This window comes from Neolamprologus brichardi, chromosome 22, assembly GCF_056152115.1.
Source record: "Neolamprologus brichardi isolate AB-2024 chromosome 22, ASM5615211v1, whole genome shotgun sequence".
In the NCBI taxonomy this organism is placed as follows: Eukaryota; Metazoa; Chordata; class Actinopteri; order Cichliformes; family Cichlidae; genus Neolamprologus; species Neolamprologus brichardi.
The window spans coordinates 27,422,060-27,430,756 of record NC_142124.1 but is presented as its reverse complement, the minus strand read 5'-3'; the positions used below and the strand labels follow the sequence as shown (position 1 = coordinate 27,430,756).

The following is an 8,697-nucleotide window of genomic DNA, read 5'->3' as shown; positions in this document are numbered from 1 at the left end:
TTATTTCTCGCCGATATCCGATCCAGGAATTTGGGTCAGTATCGGACGATACCGATACGTAATATCGGATCGGTCCATCTCTAGTAGAAAAGACCTGAATCTTTTCAACTGTGCATTAATTTAATATTATTTAATATGCTTATTTAACAAATTGCTACAAACACAGATGGCATTTATATGTCCTTGGATCGTTTAGAGCAATCTTGATTTTTAACAAGGTTTTACGTGTAGGGACAGAGGGGGACATTTAATAACAAAAAAACAAAAACTGGATCATCTATGAAATCAAGTTGAGGTAATGATGATGACTTGGTAAATTTAAGTAAAATAAATACATAAAAAAACCCTGTTCTCCATCAGCTGAGTCTTGAAGGATAAAAACATAACTCACAGTGTGATGGAGCATTCAGAGGATGACACTGCTGATACAAATTTCTGTCTTTCAGAGATTAGAGCAGTGAAAGGTCAATACAGAACTTTTTAAACTTTATCATAAATTGTTTTACTTTATTTTTAAAGTAAAGTCTACATTGTGCCAGATTTAAATGTGGCACAATGCACACATCACAATCCTGCACAAAAGAGCTCAGCAAATTTTCATTAAAATACACATTTATCTAAAAACATTTTATTCACTTGTTAAATTTTTTAATAAAGTCCATTACAGGTTCAAAGATCATGGAATCATTAATCAATTTACCAGATAATGCTATTGTTATTTTTTCCATCATTTCATCTGACATGTTCATTGTGACATCACATGTTTCTTATGACATCAGCATTACTCATCACATTCTATTAGAATTCCTTTGATCTTAAACAGGCTTCCTTTGCTCTGAAATCCATATAGTAACCCAAACCCTACGTCCATTCAGTTATAACCTCACTGAACAGGCAAACAGTTTATACACTTGACTGTAATTTGAGGCACGTTTTGTAGTGAACAAGGAACACAGTACTGTTGTAAGTAGTAGTAGATTTTAACTTTAGTTAAATTACAAAAATGGCTGAGTCCCCCTCCATTCCCAGTGATGTGATTAAAAAGAATATACAACTTCGCCAGCAAGTGAGGGAATTCAAAGGTGAAAATGAAAACCTCCGAAAAAACATTGAACTGCTTCTCAAAGAATATGGTTTTTCTAAAAACAAGAAAAAAAGGGAACTACAACTACAAAATGAGAAGCTTTGCTTGGAGAATTCAGACCTGAACTATTGCGTTGCCTATTTGCACTGTGAAAATCAAGCTTTGAGACAACAAGTTCAAGCAAAGGAGAGTGCTTATGAACAAAATGATCAAGAATGGAAAAGTGCTCTGGAGCAACTTAAAAACAACTTAAAAATGCCTTGTAAACACAAAGAGTATGAAATGGAGAAGCTGGCATTGCAGGAAAAAGTTGAAGATCTCCAAACAGACAACCAGGCATTCAGATTAGAAAATGATGCTATAATACAGAGCATGTGTGAGCTGAAACAGAATTTTCAAAAGGAAAAAGATAAAATGAGAAAACAAATCCAGGCTCTCCAAACTGACATCCATGAGGCAAACGCAACCCTGGAAGATTTCGAAGATATTATAGAACTGTGTGAGGAATTAAAGCAGAAAAATGAGTCTCTGAACAATCAAAACCAAGACCTGAAACAAGAAATTGAAGCAAAAAACATTGCTGTTCAAGAGGAAGTCAAGGAGCTCAAATCTGTTTTGCGAGGACTCAAATCCATTGACAATGACAGTAACAGAATAAAGCAACAAAACAACGCTCTCAAAAAGGAAGTCCAGGAGCCTACCAAAAAGTTGGCTGATTGTCAGAAGGAAATAAGACAAAATGAAGAGATTCTGCAAGAAAAAATGCACCGTAAGCATGAAGAGTATGAAATGGAGAAGATAGCATTGCTGCTCAAAGTTGAAGATCTCCAAACAGACAACCAGGCATTCAGATTAAAAAATGATGCTACAATACAGAGCATGTGTGAGATGAAACATAATTTTCAAGAGGAAAAAGAGAAAATGAGAAAACAAATCCAGGCTCTCCAAACTGACATCCATGAGGCAAACGCAACCCTGGAAGATTTTGAAGATATTATAGAACTGTGTGAGGAATTAATGCAGAAAAATGAGTCTCTGAACAATCAAAACCAAGACCTGAAACAAGACCTTGAAGCAAAAAACATTGCTGTTCAGGAGGAAGTCAAGGAGCTCAAATCTGTTTTGCGAGGACTCAAATCCTTTGAAGAAGAGAGTAACAGAATAAAGGAACAGGAAGTCCAGGAGCTTACCAAAAAGTTGGTTGATTCTCAGAAGGAAGTGAGACAAAATGAACAGGCTCTGCAAGAAGAAAGGCAAGAGGTGAACCCCATCAAAGTAGTTTTGAGCTCACACCTGAATCCAATGAGTCAACTGAAAAGGAAGAGAGGATCAAAACAAGCGAAACTACTGACCTGGAGGAGAAAAACAAGGACATCCCTACAGAAAGTTCATCTCACATGGAAACTCCTCAAGAGCAGACATTTCAACCCAGGGACGTGGAGGAAAAGGATCAGCGGAGATGGACAACATGGCTTCTACGTGCTGCCTTGCATTTAGCATATCCTGACTACATCTATCCCCATTTCTGAAAGGTAGTTTGCAGTAAGTAAGGGGAACTGTGCATTTCTTCCCCACTCCCATCGTTCGACATCCCATGTATATACACCACTACAACTCTTTCCCCTCAAGCCCCATAGACAGTATAGAAGAGGGGTGTCCAACTCCAGTCCTCAAGAGCTATTATCCTGCCGCTTTTAGATGCATCCTTGTTCCAACACACCTGAATAAAATGAATGGCTTGTTGTCAGGCCTTTGCCAGATTTGATGGCATGCTGAAGAGGCAATCCAACCATTTAATTCAGCTGTTGGAGTAGGGATGCATCTAAAAGCTGCAGGACAGTAGCTCTCGAGCCCTGGTATAGAATATAGACTGTATAAAATATTGATATAGCTACAGTAACATCATCCATTGGTCTCTGAAGTCCCATTTTGTAGTGTCAAGAGGAGCATTATCACCGTTGCCATCTGGTAGACTTCAGACTGAATATACACTTAAGGTTCTTCTGTATTGGCTTAATGTTTCCAACGAACAAGCTATGTCCATGTTTTGCACCATCGATGCCCCAACCAGTCGTGGAAGATGGCTGCCCCTTCCTGAGCCTGGTTCTTCCGTAGGTTTCTTCCTGTTAAAAGGGAGTTTTTCCTTCCCGCTGTCGCCAAGTGCTTGCTCAGAGGGGATCGTTAGATTGTTGGGGGTTTTCTTTTATATTGCAGGGTCTTTACCATGCAATATAAGGTTCCTTGAGGCCACTGGCTATGAATTGGCCTAACTTAGCCAGTGGTCACATTGCATACATAGCTATTTATCAACCATCATTTGCATTCTAGATTCCAAAAGGTGGAATCTGTTGATCTGGACGTAGCGTTTTCAGTGGGAGAAATGTTTCCTCACTCATCCAAGTGACTGAAGGAGAACGTTTCTCCCACTGAAAATGCTACGTCCAGATGAACAGATTCAACCATTTGGGATTTACTTACCTGGATGACTGAGCATGCATCAGTGCATTCTCTATTGTTTTTCCATCTTCTTTGTATGGTTGATTATAAGATTAATGGAGGTTTTCTCCATTTTCTTGAACTCGGTTGGAAACTGTTCTTAGCATGAGCTTTAATTAACATAATTTGCTGATAAAATAAAAAGAAACTTTGAAAGGATTTAACGCTTTGTGTACTTGGATTATTTGATTGTTAGCAAAAGGTTTGGAAATATGCTACTTTAGTGGGATAGTATGTGCTTTTCTTTATCTGTGGTTTTAATTTTGCACCAAGGTTGTTTTGTATCCCACTTTAGTTGCATTTCTGTATTTCCTTTAAATTAACTTTAGATATTTTAATGTATCTGCTTTAAATTTAAAGCAAAAGGTATCTTGTATGCAGAGATACTCTGTAAAAATAAAAACAAGTTTAAAGATTGGTAAAACCAATGTCAGAAAAGTATTGCAAAATAACTTAAACTAACGATCACATAATTTTTTTCATCACTGTATTCCTTTGGGATAATAAATTAAAAGACAGTTATGTTAGCTTTAAATTCACATGAAATATTGTGTATCTTTAACAGATTCTGTATGTTTTAAGTACAGAATGATGAGATTTTGTGCTCTTTTCAATGTCTTTTAATGAGACACAATAAAAATAAAATTAAAAATGAAACACATGTAGATAGTCAACTTGTGTTTTAATCTAGGTGCAGTTGTAAACAGGTACAGTTTAGGTCAATTGTGAAATGGTGCCCAGGTAGTCTAGCTCATGGCACATACATAGGTGCAATTGCATGAAGCCTCAGGACTAATGTCTTCGTGTAAGGAGGAATGGAATGAACACTGTCAGTCCTTTAGTGGCTTTAGTGACTTGTGCTCACAGTCAAGCACATGCAAATTCTCTGACATTCCCATTCCCCTTCCACTATATATGTTGTGTCCTCCAAACACACAGGCCTGCCCTGCTTGACCATCTCAATCTCTGTCACTTTCGCAAACAAATATTTTAAAGTTGGATCTTGCCTCTGAAGTAAACCTACATCTGGAGGAGAGATAAGATGTAGATCTCCAGATCTACATCTAATGGCTGGTTTGGTTTCATTCTCCGTCCTTGCTGTGCCCCTCAACTTTCCCCTTTCTGCCTTATTTAGCTGCCTTATATTTCCAACACCTTTCTATAAGGTGTTGGAAATATAAGGCAGCTTCCTGACAACGTCGCCAGTACCTTGAGCCTTGGTGCTCACCATATTGCATAGTTTAGCTGTACCTTTAACTGGGATCCTTTTGGCTTCCCCACTTTCTTGATCTAGGCTCCTAACTTCAGTAATTCCTGTGGTTTGCTGCACAAGAAATGGAATGATGGGGAAATCATTACCCATAATGACTGCAAATGGTAACTTTTTAGCCAAGACTTCTGACATAACAAAGGTCTGAACCTTGCTGACAGATATACACATGTGCATCTCCATGTGTATAGCTTATGCAGGACTTGTCTTCATTCCATTTATCTCGAGGCACCAAAGTGGACAATGCTGACTGAAATCTTTCCCGTTTCTAATGATACTGTAACACACTGACCATTAATCAGAAAAGGGAATGGTAGGAGCTGCTTGCTGAATTGTACACACGGAGGTTGGCCTAGGAACTGTGCAAAAAGAGATGATTTTGTCTCGTTTGTAAGTGGACAAGAATACTGAGTGTAACATAAAACATTACATTTATCTGGTTTGGAGAATCCAGATAATGCACTAAAACAATGTGGGAGAGCAATGACTGTTATGATGCTGTTAACATTAGTTTCTTGCTAATCTTTATCTATATAGGTTTGCAGTGTCACTGACAAGGAGCATGTTTTCCAAGATTCCCATGATTTCGTTCACACAGTCAGACACAGTCACAGCTCAGTATATGAAAATGGAGTGTAAGGAATGTAGAACATGCACAAATTAAACAAATAAACAAATGCAGCATCTGTGCACTATATGTCAACAAATGGTGTATATTTGCTATGTGCTGCAAATGGGGAACATACAGACATACATATGCTACAGCCATTATAGTATGATGCTATGATATATTGTAACATAACATTCTAATCCTACATTCCACTCTTTACTCGTTTTAACTGTCAAATGTACAAATAAATTTATCAAAGATTTATCAACACTCATCTAGGAGAAGCTAAGAAACATACACAAACACATACATACACTACAAATATCCATCCAATTTCATCCGCTTATCCAGGGCCGGGTTGTGAGGGCAGCAACTTAAGCAGAGAAGTTCAGACCTCCCTCTACATGGCCACCTCCTCCAAGTGTTCCAGGGGAACACCAAGGTTTTCCCAGGACAGCCAAGAGATATAATCTCTCCAGCATGTGCTGGTTCTGCCTTCTCCCTGTGCTACAACCATTATAGTATGATTAAATCATGCATTTATATGGGAAGACAGCAGTTATATTTTTGAATATATTGCAATATATGCAAGCAACACGTATAGGCATATGTTGATTAATATGAAAAAAACACTGATGTGATGAAAACCAGTGCTATAATTTAACATTACACCAGGTACACAACTATTTTGTACTTTGAGAACACCAGGAGAAAGTAGTTCCTCAATTTCAACTAATAACTCATAACTAATGGCTATAGTAATAATTACTAAATCATGCATATGATTTTTTATGTATTAATAATTTACATTTTAAAAGAGCAACTCTCGAGTTTCCATTTGCAAACATCCCTTTGGTCAAAACGTTCATGAGATCTGAAGAATCTGCCAAAGAAGGAAAAGAGAAAATCTATTGCTCCCCTCCTTACAAAGACAGAACTAACAGCAAAAAGCATGCTTTCATGAACATACTGCAAAGATCAAAAACTAAACACTGTATGGCCTGCATTAGTTTTTGTTTATTTCAGATAAGAATACAGACAGAAAGTAAAGTACAGCTCTTCATCTAGGAGCGTTGCATGGGGTAAGGCCAGTCCCCTTGCAGCATGTGATGGTGAGCAGATCCAGTGAATTGTCCCTTTTATACCAGATACAGTGTATAAACCACAGATAAGAATCTGGACTCCTAACTGGTAGCTGTCAGGACTAAAGAAGAAAATCAGCATCTGAGTATTCCAATGTTATTTAGCCATCTTAAATCTTCTGACCTTATATGTTCCTTGAAAAAGCCTGCCACTGGCAATTTATGTCATTCCCTACTCTTTTTTCAAGACAAAGACAGAGTTCAGTAGATATAAGCAGCAGGATAGAGGACAAGTGATCAGTAGGGGAGGAGATCACATGGAAAGGTTGAATAAAAGGCTTTATGAACGTGGCAGGACTCAAGTAAAAGTAAAAAAGTACAGGCTCTGAAATGTACTCAAAGTAAGAAAGTAAAAAGTAGCTCTGTGGAGGACATTTCTATTTTTTTTTTTCCCCTGTTTTAAGTTTTCTTAGTGTACAGGCTGTAATCAGCGGACCTGCTGGTCTTCGTAGATTTACACAACTGAATTCAACCAGATGTCAGCAGATGTTTCATGAGTTGTCCTGGCTGATTTCCGTCCTGACAGTACACTGTTTATGCTGTCTTTATATTAGACACTACGCAGTTGGTATGAGGGTGAAATTCAGTCAGTGAATCCAAGCATCAGACCATAAAACCACAGGCACTGTGCACCACACACTGTTCTTTACTTTAAGTCCATCACAGTGCAGCAAACTAACCTGTTTATCCTGCACTCACCTGCAGAGGATTTTCATGCAGCCTTTAAATAGCAGTTAGTCTACCTCAGTTTGATTTGCAGCACATTTCACAATATGGGAAAAAATGTCATGTTACATGAACAGACTCAATATCTGATTTAAAACATAAGGAATTACATGTAAGCTTTAAAATTCCAGTTTCTTAAATCCCATTGAGCAGTCCTTACCTTTATATCTAACCTGTCTTGTACCTCTCCTCTCCTGTCCTGTCTTTCTTATCTTTCGCCATCACTGAGTGACATTAGCTCTCTTTCTCTCCAGCAGCTGGACCTTTTAGCTAGCAACACACTTTGAGACAAACTGCACACAAGCACTTTGTGTGTTTGCTGATCTTTGTTGAGCTGACAGAAATGCTCCATTTGAAGTTACCTGCCACTTAAAAGAAAGGCTCTCCCTTTATGTTCGCTCCTCTTTTGTAGCACTAGCTAGAGGCTGAAGTACTGCAACTGTCACTTACGGACACCTCTGGTCGTTCCAGTGTTGTGGCAAAAACAACACAAAAAACCCACTTTTAACGCTGACTTTGGCACTATCTCTTTTTAAATCTCCTTTTGTGACTAATAAACGACCAGGATGTGTTTCTGTTTAGGCTCAAATTGGTTTGATAATTCAAAACTCGCACTGACGAAATAATGACTCGACCCAAATACATTAAAGCAAAAATAACAAACCTGTTTTGAAAAAGTGAGCAGTAGAAAGTACAGATACCTGAAAATTGTACTTGAGTACAGTAAGAAAGTATTACTCTGTTACTTCCCACCTCTGGATATATTTAAATAGGAACAATATTTCGTGTCTGCAGCTTACAGTGTATGTTGTCTGGACAAAGAAGGAACGTGTCACCATGGCAACCAAGAAAAGAGTTGCATTTTCAACCCGAAGCCACGATTGTTTTCTAAACCTATGTAGATGTTGATACCTAAATCTGAAAATTAATCCTATTTTTCATTTATATTGAAAAATAATACAAACGACGTGTGAAAATCATTGACTTTTATATGAGTTATGGGACATAAGCTGCAAAATGATGACACTTTGATGTGGATTTGCGTGTGAGTGTTCTGCGCTTGTATCATTCTAAAGTTTGAATTTATTTTTGATTCTGTTTCCATAAAAGCCTTTTTTCTTAAACAAGCTTAAGCAGTGAAAATGAGATCTGCCGATGTTTGGACAGGAGATGAAATTTACTCACCGATCCAAGGAATATTCCACAGGTATCCTGCATATCGTTGCAGGATTCCCATCTCTGTTTGTTCAGATGTTTAACCTCACAAGGGATATAGTTTATCGGCTCTGTATATTTAGTTTATGTTTCAATTGCTTATAAACCATCAGAACCACCAAAGACGACGTCTTTTTTAATTTTCCAATTAAAA

The 8,697-nt window shown here is 37.8% G+C and overlaps 1 pseudogene; it reads left to right on the top strand.

The window, feature by feature from the left end:
* Window positions 1–481: 481 nt before the first annotated feature.
* Window positions 482–3,739, top strand: LOC148096793 (uncharacterized; annotated as a pseudogene).
* Window positions 3,740–8,697: the final 4,958 nt, after the last annotated feature.